The sequence below is a fragment of the Entelurus aequoreus genome, linkage group LG12 (assembly GCF_033978785.1).
Source record: "Entelurus aequoreus isolate RoL-2023_Sb linkage group LG12, RoL_Eaeq_v1.1, whole genome shotgun sequence".
NCBI classification, from domain to species: domain Eukaryota; kingdom Metazoa; phylum Chordata; class Actinopteri; order Syngnathiformes; family Syngnathidae; genus Entelurus; species Entelurus aequoreus.
Window position 1 is genome coordinate 26,344,252 of NC_084742.1, and position 15,869 is coordinate 26,360,120.

General features: G+C 39.4%; 1 long non-coding RNA gene across 1 annotated transcript in view; it reads right to left on the reverse strand.

Moving 5' to 3' along the window:
* LOC133661824 (uncharacterized) overlaps positions 1-14,128 on the reverse strand; it is a 41,263-nt gene extending 27,135 nt beyond the window's left edge. The window contains exons 1-2 of the long non-coding RNA XR_009827999.1: positions 13,455-14,128; positions 6,050-6,161 (exon numbers count right to left, since the gene is read on the reverse strand). This is a non-coding gene — a long non-coding RNA (uncharacterized LOC133661824). The remainder of the gene's footprint in view (positions 1-6,049; positions 6,162-13,454) is intronic.
* Positions 14,129-15,869: the final 1,741 nt, after the last annotated feature.

The window sequence follows — 15,869 nt, forward strand, 5'->3', positions numbered from 1 at the left end:
TTAATATGGACAACCACTTATATGTACAATTCTGCATTTTTAAAGAAAAAATATGTGAATGTTATTATCTGCTCCACTAACCACGTTAAACCCAGATTCCGAACTAACAAAGGTCTTAACTCATTCTCTTTCTATGCCACATCAATGTGGAATGCGCTCCCAACAGGTATAAAAGAAAGGGCATCTCTATCCTCCTTCAAAACCGCTATAAAAGTTCACCTCCAGGCAGCTACAACCCTAAACTAACACCCTCCCCGGATTGCTAATAATCAAATGTAAACAATCAAATGCAGATTCTTTTTCTTATGCCTTCTGATCTCTCTCTCTCTCTCTCTCTCTCTCTCTATGTCCACTACTTGATGTCCATATCCCCACCCCCCCACCCCACCCCCCCTCCACACTCCTGATTGTAAATAATGTAAATAATTCAATGTGATTATCTTGTGTGATGACTGTATTATGATGATAGTATATATGATAGTATATATCTGTATCATGAATCAATTTAAGTGGACCCCGACTTAAACAAGTTGAAAAACTTATTCGGGTGTTACCATTTAGTGGTCAATTGTACGGAATATGTACTTCACTGTGCAACCTACTAATAAAAGTCTCAATCAATCAATCAATCTGATCTTTTGTCAGGGTCAGCTAGGTAATTACAAGAAAGTTTTGCAGCTATTCTTTTTAATAGAAAAGGTGTTGGAGTCATTCATGCATGCACACGTTTGAAGCCTATAAAGGTTGTCAAAAACATAATATGTACCAAAGTTTTCTAATCTTAACCCCCCACCCCAAAAGTACTGTAAAAGCTTTTTCTTTTTTTTTTATCGTGCAGTCGTCTTTACTGCATGTACAGTAGACAAGTGCAAGACTATCGCTGGCGCGTGATAAAATCTATAGCACGCCATCAGTCACTTGCTGGCTGTTCCCCCAAAACCCCGCCTTTCTTCTTCCCACTCTGTCCTGTCCTGCAGCTTCAGGAATATTAAATACGCTTTAAAATGTGTCTCCTGCAGATGGGACGCCATTGATTTCTTTGTCAGGGGTAACTTGATTTGGCAGCAATGATGGCTAAATTAGACGCCGCTGGGGCAGGACATTTTAGGATTGGACGAACAGGGAGCGAGCAAAGAAATGTGATGGGTGACAAGTCTACCAGCCCCTCTGGGATTTCAACATCTTTTTGGGGGGGATTGTTGTGGCCTAAAATGCTGTTTTTGCATCAGTTTTTTTTTTTAACGTTTCAGCAAAGGTTGCAATGTTTTGAAGCTTGTGTTTTTTTAGTAGCTATAAATCAGTGCTTCTCAAATATTTTCTGTTATGCCCCCCCCCCCCCCCCCCCCACCCCCTTGGAAGCAATAAATATTGCGCCCCCTCCTCCCCACACTCTGACTATCCATCCATCCATTTTCTACCGCTTGTCCGTTTCTGGGTCGCGGGGGGTACTGTAGCCTATCTCAGCTGCATTCAGGCATAAATAGTATAATTTGTCTCTAAAATTGTTATAACTATAACTCTGCATAACATTGTATGCTTATTAACATTAAAGGAAACAACACACCAGTCTTTCCTTGTCTCCCACCGTGGTTACAGTGAAGCCAAGTCCTACATACGTTTCATCATATTCTGGCATGTTCACCGAGATCCCACGCCTCCCCTCCCCCCCTCCACAGGTGGGCCCGCCTCACTATTTGAGAAGGACTGCTATAAATCCTTGATTTTATGAATTTGTTATCAATGTTTTCATTGTTCCTTTTAAATTTAACCTATAGAAAAAAAACACAGGATTTCAACAAAAATTGGAAAACAAATACTGCATTGATGTTTTACTCATATTATAGCGCACAGACGTAAACGTCGACACCACATGACTGTAAAAGCACAATTTTAAAACTAATTTTCAAATTACTGTACTGTTTTCATAATAGTAATAATTATTAATTACAGAAAGAAACAACACCAAAATCGTCATTATTATTATTGTCCACTTTCTGCTCTGTCGTCCAAAAGTTGCAGACATTTTCCATGTATGTTTTACACTTGAAAAGTGTCTGTCTGTCTTAAAGATTTATCTATCTTCTAACACTTCCACCCCCCACCCCTACACACACATTAAGATCATTTGTGAACTCTTGAGAGCGATCTATAGCGATAATTTATGTTGATAAATGAAAGATGGTGAGAGATTATCATCACACTTCAACATCTTTATCATGTAAATGAGGCCTCTCAGCTAGGTCAGCATTGCAAAGTCAAATATGTTTTAGTTGTCTTACCTTGGATTAATAAAGATCAAATACATATGGAAAAACATATACTGTAAACTAGGAATTGGGCATGCCAGTGTACTGCTAAATGTTTGTATACTATTTATTTGTATTTTATTTTCTCACTGGCACTCATCGAGGGTGGACGCTCTCCTTTCCTCAACCTTATCTCTCCTGCTTGCTTCTTTGTCTTGTCTTGTCTTAACTTTCTTGTTGCCTCTTTTTGCACTGCTCTCCGAATCTAAACATTGGAACTATTTAACTGGCCTCAATGAAATTGACAAGATCTTGGGTTTGGGGGAACCTGCTTGTCGTGACGGAGCGGTTGTTGCTGGACACACGACGGACTCTTGGGAGAAGAAGGAGTGCCTTGCGCCTGGCGACCCTTTCATTCGAGGACGTGAAAATATCCACCTATTCGGAATTATGACACAAGGACATCTGCTGATTGGAGTAAGCGTTGCTCTGGTTTGTCGACAAATTGGAAGTTGCTGGCAGTCTTCAAAGTACCCCAAAGCTGCCACACATGATTGGAGGATGTGGGAAGAACTGTGGACAGTCTTGTGATTTGGATAACATCGGACTGTCTGCCCCGCTGGAGGAATTTTGAGGATCAGTCATAGACAATTTAGAGTGAAAAGCACATTTTATTTTCACTCGCATACAAAACATTCTAACTTGGATTGTTTCCCTGGCTTTGAGACTCTCCCGAAGGACAGTGCGGAAAAGACACAACAAACTCCCTTCTTGTCTCTCATGGACACACACCTGTTGTTGTTGACTTTGGACTGACTAGCGGCTGCACGACATCAAGGCCGCGGAACAGAGAGACGCAGCAGGTTTACACACACACATGCTACCACAAAAATATACGCCACACACACTGACAATCATTGGTACTTATACCCTACCCCCCATCCAACACCCTTGACGCGAATACCTTAGGGGTGATGGACGGATGGGCAGGGCCTGAAGAGCTGCAGCCTGCTACCGTAGCCCCCACTACCTCCCCTCTGTTGCAAGTCTCGAGATGGATGTTGTAATATGCATATGTGCTTTGCTATGGAGGTTTTTTCCTACTCCAGAATGGGCCCCCTTAGGAGCCCAGTCTAGATTGTATTTTTTTTCTCATCCTCCCCCAGTGTTTACCTTTTTCCAATCTTTTACGGGGCGCCTTGTGGCGACCCATCAGCTTTCCTGTTCTGTAACCCTGTACACCGTTTGTCTAATCTTGAACGGGTTTGTGCTGAACACAAAGTTCCGTTGTACTTGTGCAATGACAATAAAGATCTAATTACCTACCTACCTATTACCCAGAAGGCTCAGTGCCGTAGAGATGAACCGAAAGTAGGTCTGAGCTATTTGGAAGGATGACAATTGTGGCGTTTGATCAATAAAGACTTAATATAATGTTACAAGCTGCTGTTCCTGCTTCATCTATATACAGTAAAAACAGTTTTGATAAGACAATTGTCCTGCGTGTTTGAGCGCCGCTAAGAGACGATTTCAATAACGCAAAATGACGATGATTGGCCAAACATGCAGGCTTTGAACAAACGTGCGAGGCTGCGCATATAAGGATTGGTTGAATTTGCGTGAACTGGCAAGATCGCTATATCGCAAATTACTAGAACGAGGTGCTTGCAAATCATCACAAATACGAAATTGTTGTGTTTTGTTAAAAGGGCAGCAATATGAAAGAGAGTTCTGATGTCAGGCATACTTTTTGAAATAATGGTGCTCCTCCCACGTTTAATGTCGCTGTCTATTCCATTTGACATGTTAAGACCATACAAAATGTGAATGCATCACTTTAGTAGTCAAAGCAACACAGGTGCTGAAGCGGCAGTGACTTTCACTGTAAACAAAACACTGGATGAAATGTGAAAGACATGTATGAGAACGATCTAATATAAGTGTTTTGAATGTTTTTATGACAGGTTTTACTTTTACAAAAAATTATGACAGCACCCCTTTCAAAGCGACTGACAGACTATAATATGCATGACAGGCCAGTGGATGGCGACGTCACTTTAGGTCTCACTTGTTTTACTCCATTCCCTTTACCCTTTTTTGTTGGGACAGATTTGGGTACGCACCAACAACAACAAAATCTGGACACTAATTTATTTTTTATAATTTATACCAATTTATACAATGTTTATTCATTCACTAGTCTATATTAATAGGATAATATTGGATTTACCAATGTATGATTGATAAGTTTCTAGTATGTATACCTTCATCTGTAATGTATTTACTGTTATCGTTTTCTAATAGCAATTATATTTATTCGTATTTTATTGATATTGTGATTTTTGTTTGCATGTAATAGTAATGTCTTCGCTAGATATACATACTGTATATGCACACACTGAACAACATGCTTATAGACAAAGGTAAGGTAAATACCTACTTATTCAATTTTCTAATATCAATTATATGTATTGATATATTATTGATATTGGGATTTTCAACCTATATAGACTACACCTTACAGGGTGTAGTCTATATATAGGTTGTTCAGTGTGTACACATACACTACCGTTCAAAAGTTTGGGGTCACCCAAACAATTTTGTGGAATAGCCTTCATTTCTAAGAACAAGAATAGACTGTCGAGTTTCAGATGAAAGTTCTCTTTTTCTGGCTATTTTGAGCGTTTAATTGACCCCAAAAATGTGATGCTCCAGAAACTCAATCTGCTCAAAGGAAGGTCAGTTTTGTAGCTTCTGTAACGAGCTAAACTGTTTTCAGATGTGTCAACATGAATGCACAAGGGTTTTCTAATCATCAATTAGCCTTCTGAGCCAATGAGCAAACACATTGTACCATTAGAACACTGGAGTAAAAGTTGCTGGAAATGGGCCTCTATACACCTATGTAGATATTGCACCAAAAAGCAGACATTTGCAGCTAGAATAGTCATTTACCACATTAGCAATGTATAGAGTGTATTTCTTTAAAGTTAAGACTAGTTTAAAGTTATCTTCATTGAAAAGTACAGTGCTTTTCCTTCAAAAATAAGGACATTTCAATGTGACCCCAAACTTTTGAACGGTAGTGTACATATATGCGCACACTGAACAACCTACATATAGACTACACCCTGTAAGGTAAAAACCTATTGGTCCCTCAAAAACCTTGACATAAATGTTTATGAAATATACACAGATCATATCGCTGCTTACGCAGGTTTTCACATTTAACATTCACCTGTTGTGTGGCCTATGTGTCTATATGAACCAACACATCTGTCAATACTGTCTTCTGTTCGACCATAAACTCATAAAGTTGACAGTTGCCCAAAATTGTAGTCACGTGTTCATGGACAACATGTATTTAATTTGATCATCATTCGGATTAGAATGGACCCTGAAAAAGACGATCTGATTACAACGTGCATTTTCATGCATCACACCATTGAGTGGAATACTTTACTTTGACATGTGCAGAAACTAACATAAATGGAAAGATGTGTATTTATTTGTGCTATGGCGCCATCTTTTAGGCAAGTTTGCTCACTGCAGGTGCTGAAGCGGCAGTGACTTTCACTGTAAACAAACATGGATTTGTGCTTGTCTGCTTGTCAGAGGTTATGACAGTATTTATCACTTTTTGCTTCTGTTCACTACTATTGATCAGTGACATGCGGTGAGGTTCATGGCTGGTGAGGCACTGACTTCATCACAGTCAGATTTACAAACATATGAACCCTAAAGAGTATCTTATTCACCATTTGATTGGCAGCAGTTAACAGATTGTGTTTAAAAGCTCATACCAGCATTCTTCCCTGCTTGGCACTCAGCATCAAGGGTTGGAATTGGGGGTTAAATCACCAAAAATGATTCCCGGGCGCGGTGCCGCTGCTGCCCACTGCTCCCCTCACCTCCCTCGGGGTAAACAAGGGGATGGGTCAAATGCAGAGGACAAATTTAACCACACCTAGTGTGTGTGACAATCATTGGTACTTTAACTTAACTTTAACTTTACACATACAAACTGTAGCACACAAAAAAGCACATTTAATAAAAAAATACTTTATTATGGTCTTACCTTATAAATGAAGTCCATGCGCCGCTCCTTTTGAACAAAAGCATCGATAACTTGTTTATAGAAGTCTTCCTTATCTTTCTTCAGTTTTAAAAGTCTCTCTGTCTCGATGGAGATCTTCCTTTAATTATTACCTCCTGCTTCGATTGAAAGTCCAGTTTAGAAAACTGTTTTACTTTAGATGTATAATCCTCCATGTTAAAAGGCCAGGCGAGTGGAAAAAATAAACGATCGCTGCTAACTGTTGCTGCTTGTTGTCAGTTCTTCTGCAGCTGAGTAGTCACAAGAATGATCTCTGGGATCACTAGCGCCCTCTACCACCAGGAGGCGGGATTACTGCGAGCCTCACCCAGAGCGTCTTCACAGCCGTTTTATGATTGCTCAGCACAAGAAATATGTTACACACATACAGTTGTTGACAAAATACACTGCACATTATATACCTCAGCCAATATAAACTATGGAAATGTATAATATAATTCATATAGCAATACAGTCTCACTGCACAGCAGGCCAGCAGTTAGCCGAGTCATTGCGCAATCCATGGCGAGGCTCAACTGGCTGGTGACTCACCGCAAGTCTCTTCTCAGTATTTGAACGGCAAATGTGAAAATTCATCGATTTTGAATAAAAATAATCTAAAACCGGTGAAGTTAAATGGAAAATAACTTTATAGTATAATCACTGGATACATATAACAATTTAATTAATTTTTTTTCTTTTTACATTGTTTTTCTTTCCATAATGGCACGTGAGGCCCCGCCTCACCTGCCTCCCCTGACTGCACGTCACTGCTATTGATGTACCTCTCTTTTTGAAATAGAGCTGTTCTGGGGCCATACTTATCAAGCTTCTTAGAATTACTCCTAAGAAGTCTGTTAAGAGTTGACTTAAGAGTAAATAAATTATTCGCTGAAAGCTGCACTTAAAAGTTAGTTATCAAGCGTCTTACTCACACTTTCAGCGAAGTGTAGGACTGAATCTTAAGTGTCACACTCAGAGCTGAATTACGACATTACTATGTGCCGTAAACTGAATTTTAGGTGACGTCATTTCTGTGTCCATAGAAATGACCAATCACGGAAGCGAATCCGTTGTCTAAGAATAAAGAAATATCTTGGAAATATTTCAGTGGACAATGGGAGTGTATATTTTGACAATTAACTACAAAATAATACAAAACAAACTAGTCCCCACCGGCACTCACGCTACCTCTCTTCTCTCGCCCACACACTCACTGACGTCACTCACCTCACGGCCACACACATACGCTACTGTCATAACATTTTCTTTCCAATTCATTAATTAGGCAACTAATTTGAAACTGGTGTGGGTGGCTCTATATATACTAGCCCACTGCAGACACATGCAGAAATCAACAAGGAATCGAAAAGTATTAAATCTGTGACCAAAATAATATCCGCTCTGTCTAAACGATACCGTTTGATCAGCTGCTCGTCATCAAAAAAAAAAACATTGTTCCGTTCCCTGAACGTTCGCGCACGTCTCTCTCGCCTCAGTGCCATCCCCTGCTGGCAACTCCTAACCACTTAAGACACCTCTGAAGGTCTCTTAAATATCGTGGAGAGTAGGAGTGATTCTTAGACTTAAGAACGTTGATAAAAAGCTTTTATTCTTAAGTTTGAGAGTAGGACTAAATTTCGCAAATTCTCAGGACTTAAGTGTAAAATGGCACTCTAAGAAGCTTGATAAGTACGGCCCCTGATCTTTTTATGTTGTGGCGTGTCTTTATGGTACGGCATTCTGTATATGTGTTTGAAGCTAGGAACTAGCACTTGGAGTAGCTGTAATGTTGTGAATAAAACAGCTTGTTAAGATGACAACTGGATCCCTTCTTTTATTGTTACATTGATACATGACACTCCATATCGTACTTTTGTTTTTGCTGGTCTCGTTTTAAAGCAACAAACCCAACAGTATAAAACGCTACTTCTGTAAATGTTGAATGGGGGGAGACAGCAGCAAGACAATTGCTTCAATCTGGGACTATTAAATTTAGTCCACGCTCCACCACCGAAGTATAGCTGACATCAAAGGCATGCGCAGTCAAGATCATTCTAACCCAAATTTCGGAAGATGTGTTTTCATTCGTTTCGATTTGAATGACTTTCGGCATAAACCACCTGTCTTGATCGAAATGAAATTTTGATCTGAACGTGTGTAATCGGGTGAAAATAATCAGAATGGCGTGTTAATATGAAGCATTTTTATTCTGGTTCGGTTTTTAATCTGATTAAATGTGTTCATGTGCACATAGCTATCATGTCCTGTGTCCATATGACCTTCATTACTTATCTAATATGTAATACTATTTAATGACTTAATTATATTTTTATATGTATGTATATTGATGTATTACATGTTTTATTTTGTATATTTTCCTTAACAACTGCAGAAGCTATATTTAGCCAGTTGTTTTATGGCGTTTTTTTTATCCTGTTTGCTTGTTTTGTTTTTATTTTCCCCATCCTTTGTTACTGCATAAGCTACCCATATCTGATTTACCACTCAATCTAGTCTAAAAAAAATGGTGACACTTAAACACAGGCTGTGGAAAAAAAGTTATAATGACAAAATGTAAACACATAAATGAATGAACAGATAATATGACGGGGTGAAATATCAGATTAAATTAGCTCGGCTTCTTCTCCCTCTGTTGTACATAATGAACACGAACGCAAAGAAAAATACATGAAACGGTACAAATGTAATTTTCTATTCCAACAAGAGCACAAAATACTAACACCCAAAACAATGTTTTTTTGTGCTTGGTATGGAGGTTAAAAAAAAAAGAAATTCAGCCACTTTATAGAAATCAAGCATGGCGCCACATACTGTATAAAGTGTTATGTATGCAGCTGGTTGTGCAATAATCATGTTTGAGCCCACACAGGCAGCCATTATTGGCTTTGTGAGGCAACACAGACAAGTTGTTTGGTGGGAGACAAGGAGGTGCACCACTCCTTTTTTATTGTCTTTGTATTTATTTCTTTAAATGATACCTTCAGTCAGTGACTTGCATTGCTCAATACCTCCACCAAGTGGTGAGCCTCAGCCTTAACATCAGTTTGGAAACCACACATTGCTTGCATTGATTGCATGCAGGCATCATGCATGAGGCCTTAAAAAAGATGAGCAAACATATCCTCTTACTAGCAGTAGTTTCTGGATTAGTTTCGCTAATTAGTGCCAATCACTACCAACTATAGCTCGTTCAAATGTTACTATTGCAGGGGTGTCCAAAATGTTTCCATCTAGTGCCAAATACAGAAAAATCAACGCTTCTAATGTTCTTTCATAGAAAGCTTATGCAGTGATGAAGGAAATAAAGTAAGAAACATGTTTTGAAATAATAAAAATACTAATAAAAACGAATGATGTGCAGTGTAAAAAGCAAATAAGCTGTTAAAATAAAGACATAAATCTAATAAAATGTAACAGTAATAAGACTGAATAAGATAGGAAAACATTTTAATAATGATACATACAAGTGAAAGTAAATATATTTAGATGAACACATTAATAAAATAGATAGGCTACTGAAGTAAAAACTTTGACAGAAATGTTATCACATTTAACATTTATATTTAATATATTTAATGAGTTAACTCGTGCAATTATTCACAAGAAAATATTGCATTCATCATGTTTATACAAACATTAATCACACAATTTATTTTGGCTGTAGATGCTTCTTTACCTTAACCACGTATGGTTACCTGAGCATGTTGTTATAGGGTCGGTAATCAGGTCAATGCATACGTCAGTGCAGAGATGAGTGAGGACACTCCGACTGACCCAGACGGTACTTTAAATAAAACCTGTTACCAAGTTTTTAAGAACTAAATAACATGCATTCAAATAGCACATTTAAAAATGTTCCTGAATGACATTTATTTTGTGAGCTGCAAATGTCCCCCCGAGACAGATTTTGGACACCCCTGCTATATTGCTAGTACACGCAGCATAAATGGTATTTTTCACGGAGCAAATTAACTTCTAATAAGCAGCTTCCATCTGTTCTGGGGGCCAAACGACATCGTCGTTATGGTGCGTTTGACAGACGTAAAACTCTTTCACCTTCCTTGCAATCAAGGTCGCAGCAAGAGGCCGCTAACAATGTGCGTTTATTTCCATTCTGCTTTCATTATGGCCTAATTAACTGGGGCGTTATTCCATTTCCCTCAATTTGGATTTTCTGCTGCACTGTGTGAATGGCTTTTGATGTGGCTGACTGGGGGACGAGGCATCCATCAATGAGTTAAAAGAGATGTTCAAGGTACTCAGACTTTGGTGATCTCAAAATTCAATCACAAATTGGATAACATCACGGAGAAGCGTTCTGCTGTACAAGGCAACAATTTGATCAATTCGAGAGCCAGAATGGACAATTAGAGCTGACAAACCATTGGAATGTGTTTACTCGTCTAACCAAAAACAATCCGTATCTACAATGGCTGGATCGTGCTGTAAACACCCCAGTGAGACCAGTGCAGCGAATAAAGAGGCTCTGAAAAATCCCTCCCACTTCCTTTAAAGACACCTGTGATGTTGACACTGTTGGACTACCCTTGAACCAGGACTACAATACACATGCGTGCACACACACACACACCCCTAGCTTTATACTATTTATGTTATAAATATGAATAATGATGATATTCTTTGCAAACATTATACGTTTATTTTTTTTATTTTTAAACAAGTCAGTCTTTCAAAACTACTTAAGCCTAAAATGTGCATAACAAATATTGAGTACAATTTGGGGGTGTGGGTGTTAACCAGTGTTGGGTTAGTTTCTGAAAACCAGTAACTAGTTAGTTACTAGTTACTTATTTTCAAAAGTAACTCAGTTACTTACACCAAAAAGTAATGCGTTACTGTGAAAAGTAACTATTTAGTTACTTTTTCTTTTCTTTTCTTTTTTTAAAAGCTCCCAATAATGCCCTTTTAGCCTTCATTTCGGTACTGTTATTGCACTGGGGAATAATACAATCTGTTGATCAACTTGACATGCATTTGCATCACTGAACTCTGCTGAGCAATGTGGTCTACATACAACACACAAAGACAAAGATATGTTTCAAAGGGCCAATTTATTTCAGGCCAGAACAAATTGACAAAACTATTTTAAATAGCTGCAACATAACATACATAAGTAACAAACAGCATAATAACAACATAGCTGTAACCCTGGCTTCACCTAAGGAAGGCACACGTGACATACACAAAGCCTAACCAGGCAGATTTGAATTGTTGTTTTGGGCAGTAGATAGGATCTTTATTTCAAGACGCAACTTACATTTAACTAAAATGTTCTTTTCTTTGTGCTCGACAAAAAAAGAAGTGAGAATATCTCCATGTTAAGAAACTCGAGTCTGCGGCTCCGTTGTTAGTAAACACAGACATAGTGTCAGCCAGAGGGATGTCTATGAATGTTCTCATCATCCAGGTCGTTGTCATCTCAGGGCATTCACTTGAACGCAACTGGACTGTTTGGTTTGCCTTAGAAGACGTTTCGCCTCTCATCCAAGTAGGCTTCATCATTTCGTGCTCATAGACTTAGATTGGTCAGATCTAGTCTTGCCCAGAGTGTGTCCCTGGGCAAGGATGCTTTCGCCCTATCGTAGTAAGGGAAAAAAAAGTCCAGTTGCGATCGATTGAATGATATCAGCCAGAGGGTTTGTTATCAGCATTAAAAGACATTAAACTGCAATAGCGCTTGGATTTTACTGATGTCATGTCTGGCTCACGTCTCGAACATTAAATATGCATGGGTGTCAAGCTAGCTCTGTTCTCAATGGGTACGAGGCGCAATCAAGTCCTTCTCGAAGAAAAAAATGCCCTATGCTTGTGTTGTTTTAGGCTGTACGAATCGTTCAAATCACGAAATGGATAAACCTTTCTTCAGAGTTCCTTGAGAGGTTGTCAAAAATGGTGGAAGAGTGCAAGATTTTAAGAAACAACGACTAGAAAAGCATGAAGCTCACACCCCAGTCCAAGGGAGCAGAGTCGAAGAATGCATGAGTTTGCAGCAGTGGTGTGCCGTCAGGACCAGCAAGGCCTTCTCCGCGTCTGTGCGCTGTAAGTGATCGGCTGACATACAGTTGACAGACAGTTGCAATTGCCAATCAGATCATGCGTTGTTGTCAGTAAGGCCTTCTAGATGGCCTAAGGCAAATTTATAGTGATGTTATGAGCCAGGTAACATAAGGACTCCATTACCCAGCATGCCACAGTAGTAAAGACGATGTGCAGTAGCCCCGTTTAAGTTGTTTAATGTAGACATGCCGGCCGGGATGTTTTTGATGAGCACTCAACCAACACGCCTCTTCTGCCTCTTTTATGATTAGACAAGACAACACATATATTTGCAAAGCCGTTTTCAAGAAGGATATCGAAAGAGAAACTACATCTTGTGAGACCATGTCGGCCAACCTAGCTCAGTTGTCGATGATATGTGACTTAATAGATTTTATTTCTTTATTTTTTCACGTTTACATTTTTTTTTGCAATTTTAATTTTGACAGTTCCACATAAGATATGTTTTAATTGATGATGCCGGTATATTGATTTTTAAATGCGCCAGAAAATAACTTGTTTTGTACAATGCCCAGTAGGGCGTAAATGTGTTCCTGTATAGTATTTCTCCAGCAATGGTCATGTGGTGACATCAATTATGGTATTTTGTGAGGTAATCATTGAAGTCGGACATCACTGAAGGCCTAGGTGGGAAACGCAGGGCCCGCCACTGGTTTGCAGTGATCACTTCGTTGAAGGTTTGTTTGATATACATTTAACATTTATTATTTCCCATTTAAAAGTATCATCTTGATATTATTTGTATTTCCTAAACACGTTTGCTAGGGGTGTTACAAAAAGCACAGACTCGGCGAGTCGAAATAAAGGAAAGCAAATGTGAGCAAAACCTAAAAGAGTTAAGCTTTTACCAAAGACAACAATGATGAATGAAGCTTTCAGCACATACACAAAGTTGACATCCATAGTTATATTTTGATAAAGACGGGGAAAAACACTACTCGTAAACGGCGCGTGCAAGATCAACAAACATGGCAGTGGACACAAGGTTAAATCATGAAATGCAGCCTTACCCGAGCAAAAACGATGCATATTTCTCCAGGAGACCCAACCACACACAAAGAAGTTGTAGACGTCCATGCTTTTCCAAGTTTCCATCTGTCCGGGAAGGCGACCAACATCTAATCCTTGGTATCACTCGACAAATCTTTTTTTGATAAAGTAGAGGGATCCATTCCATCGAATAGTTTGATTTTTTGCTTGTATCTGCTTTTTGCGGGAAGATTTTAAGCCTCTTTTGTCCTTAGTTTGTGAGCTGCTTGCTGTCCAACAGCCATCTTGGCTTGGTTTGGCCATCACATGACAGAATATACTAGCAATAGCACAAGATTTCTCATTTTCCTACTCGCTCTACTCTGCCATTTTTCCATTTATCGGAAATCTGAGAACACTGGAACATTTCTCAAAGCCTTGAGGAGCTCACAGTTTTCACGAAAAGTCGATATCTCGAAGCGTTGGACCACAATCAGACTTTGTTCGGCATGAAGTTTTTCAACAAACCCTACATAAAATGCTGTGTCATTGTGACAATGGTGGCAGGTGCATGTAATTACATGAAGTCACATGACAGCCCCTCCTCTCATGCACACATGGACAGACAGCATGGCCATTCATCCATATTCTGCTTATCCCCAGTTGGGTCGCGGGGGCAGCAGCCTGAGCATTGAAGCTTGAAGCTCCATTTGAAAAATCATGTTTTAGGCAAGTTGTCGAACAAGTATGCTAACAGTAAACGCGTGCTAGCATGTTACCTGTTAGCATACTTGTAAGAACGTTAGCATGCTAATGTTTTATGCTAGCTTTTTTGCTACTTTCTTTGTCTACACCAACAAATAGTGCATTTTGATATTTATTTTTACCCAGTCATGTGCTAGCTTTATAACGCTAGCATGCTCGTATGCTCACATTAGCATGCTAACTTTTTATGCTAATTTTACACTTTTTTTCTCTAATTTCGCAGCCATACACCTTAGAGTCATATGACTTGGTACGTGACACATACTAACGGTTAGCATGTTAATGTTAGCATTCTAACATTAAAATGCTATTGTTTTTGCTAATGTAAATCTAAGGGGACGGCGTGGCGAAGATGGGAGAGTGGCCGTGCCAGCAATCTGAGGGTTACTGGTTCAATCCCCACCTTCTACCATCCTAGTCACGTCCGTTGTGTCCTTGAGCAAGACACTTCACCCTTGCTCCTGATGGGTCCTGGTTAGCGCCTTGCATGGCAGCTCCCGCCATCAGTGTGTGAATGTGTGTGTGAATGGGTGAATGTGGAAATAGTGTCAAAGCGCTTTGAGTTCCTTAAAAAAGGTAGAAAGCGTTATAAAAGTATAACCCATAATTTACAAATTTTTCTCTAATTACGCAACCATTCACCTTATAAATAAATAAATGGGTTATACTTGTATAGCGCTTTTCTACCTTCAAGGTACTCAAAGCGCTTTGACAGTATTTCCACATTCACCCATTCACACACACATTCACACACTGATGGCGGGAGCTGCCATGCAAGGCGCTAACCAGCAGCCATCAGGAGCAAGGGGGAAGTGTCTTGCCCAAGGACACAACGGACGTGACTAGGATGGTAGAAGGTGGGGATTGAACCCCAGTAACCAGCAACCCTCCGATTGCTGGCACGGCCACTCTACCAACTTCGCCACGCCGTCCCCTTAGAGTCATATAACTTGGAATGTGACACATGCTAGTTGTTAGCATGCTAACTTTTTGAGCTAATTTTGCAACTGTTTACCCCAGTCATATAACTTGGTATGTGACACTTAACTGTTAGCGTGCTAATTTTAGCATGCTAACATTAAAGTGCTAACTTTTTTCACTAATTTTACACTTGTTTCCTCTAATTCCACAGCCATACCCCTTAGTCATTGAACTTAGTATGTAAAAAATGCTAACTGTTAGCATGTTAACGTTAGAATGCTAGCAAGCTAACAGTAAAATGCTAACTTTTTAAGCTAATTTTACACTTTTTTTCTCCAATTCCACTGCCATAATCCTTAAAGTCATAAAACTTGGTATATGACACAAGCTATATGTTAGCATGCCAAGGTTAGCATGCTAACATATCATGAATCAAAGGGACCCAGTGTAGCTCAATGGTTAAGACTGCTGCCTCTCAGTCAGTACTGCTGGGTTCAAAATAACTTGGAAGATCTTGTTTTTTTGTTTCACCTCTATCATAGTTCACTGATTACATTTGTATATAGGGCGAAAATCAAGCCCTGATGGGACCCAGGATAGCTCAATGGTCATCACTGTGGGCGATTATGTGCGGAGTTTGCATGCTTTCCCTGTAACTTACCAAAGCTCCAGAGCGTTGTTTCACCCCGCCAGCCCAAAGTTAGCATGCTAACGTTGCAGTAAACAGATGAGAGCATTTGCTGCATGCTTTGAATGGGAACCTTCATTTG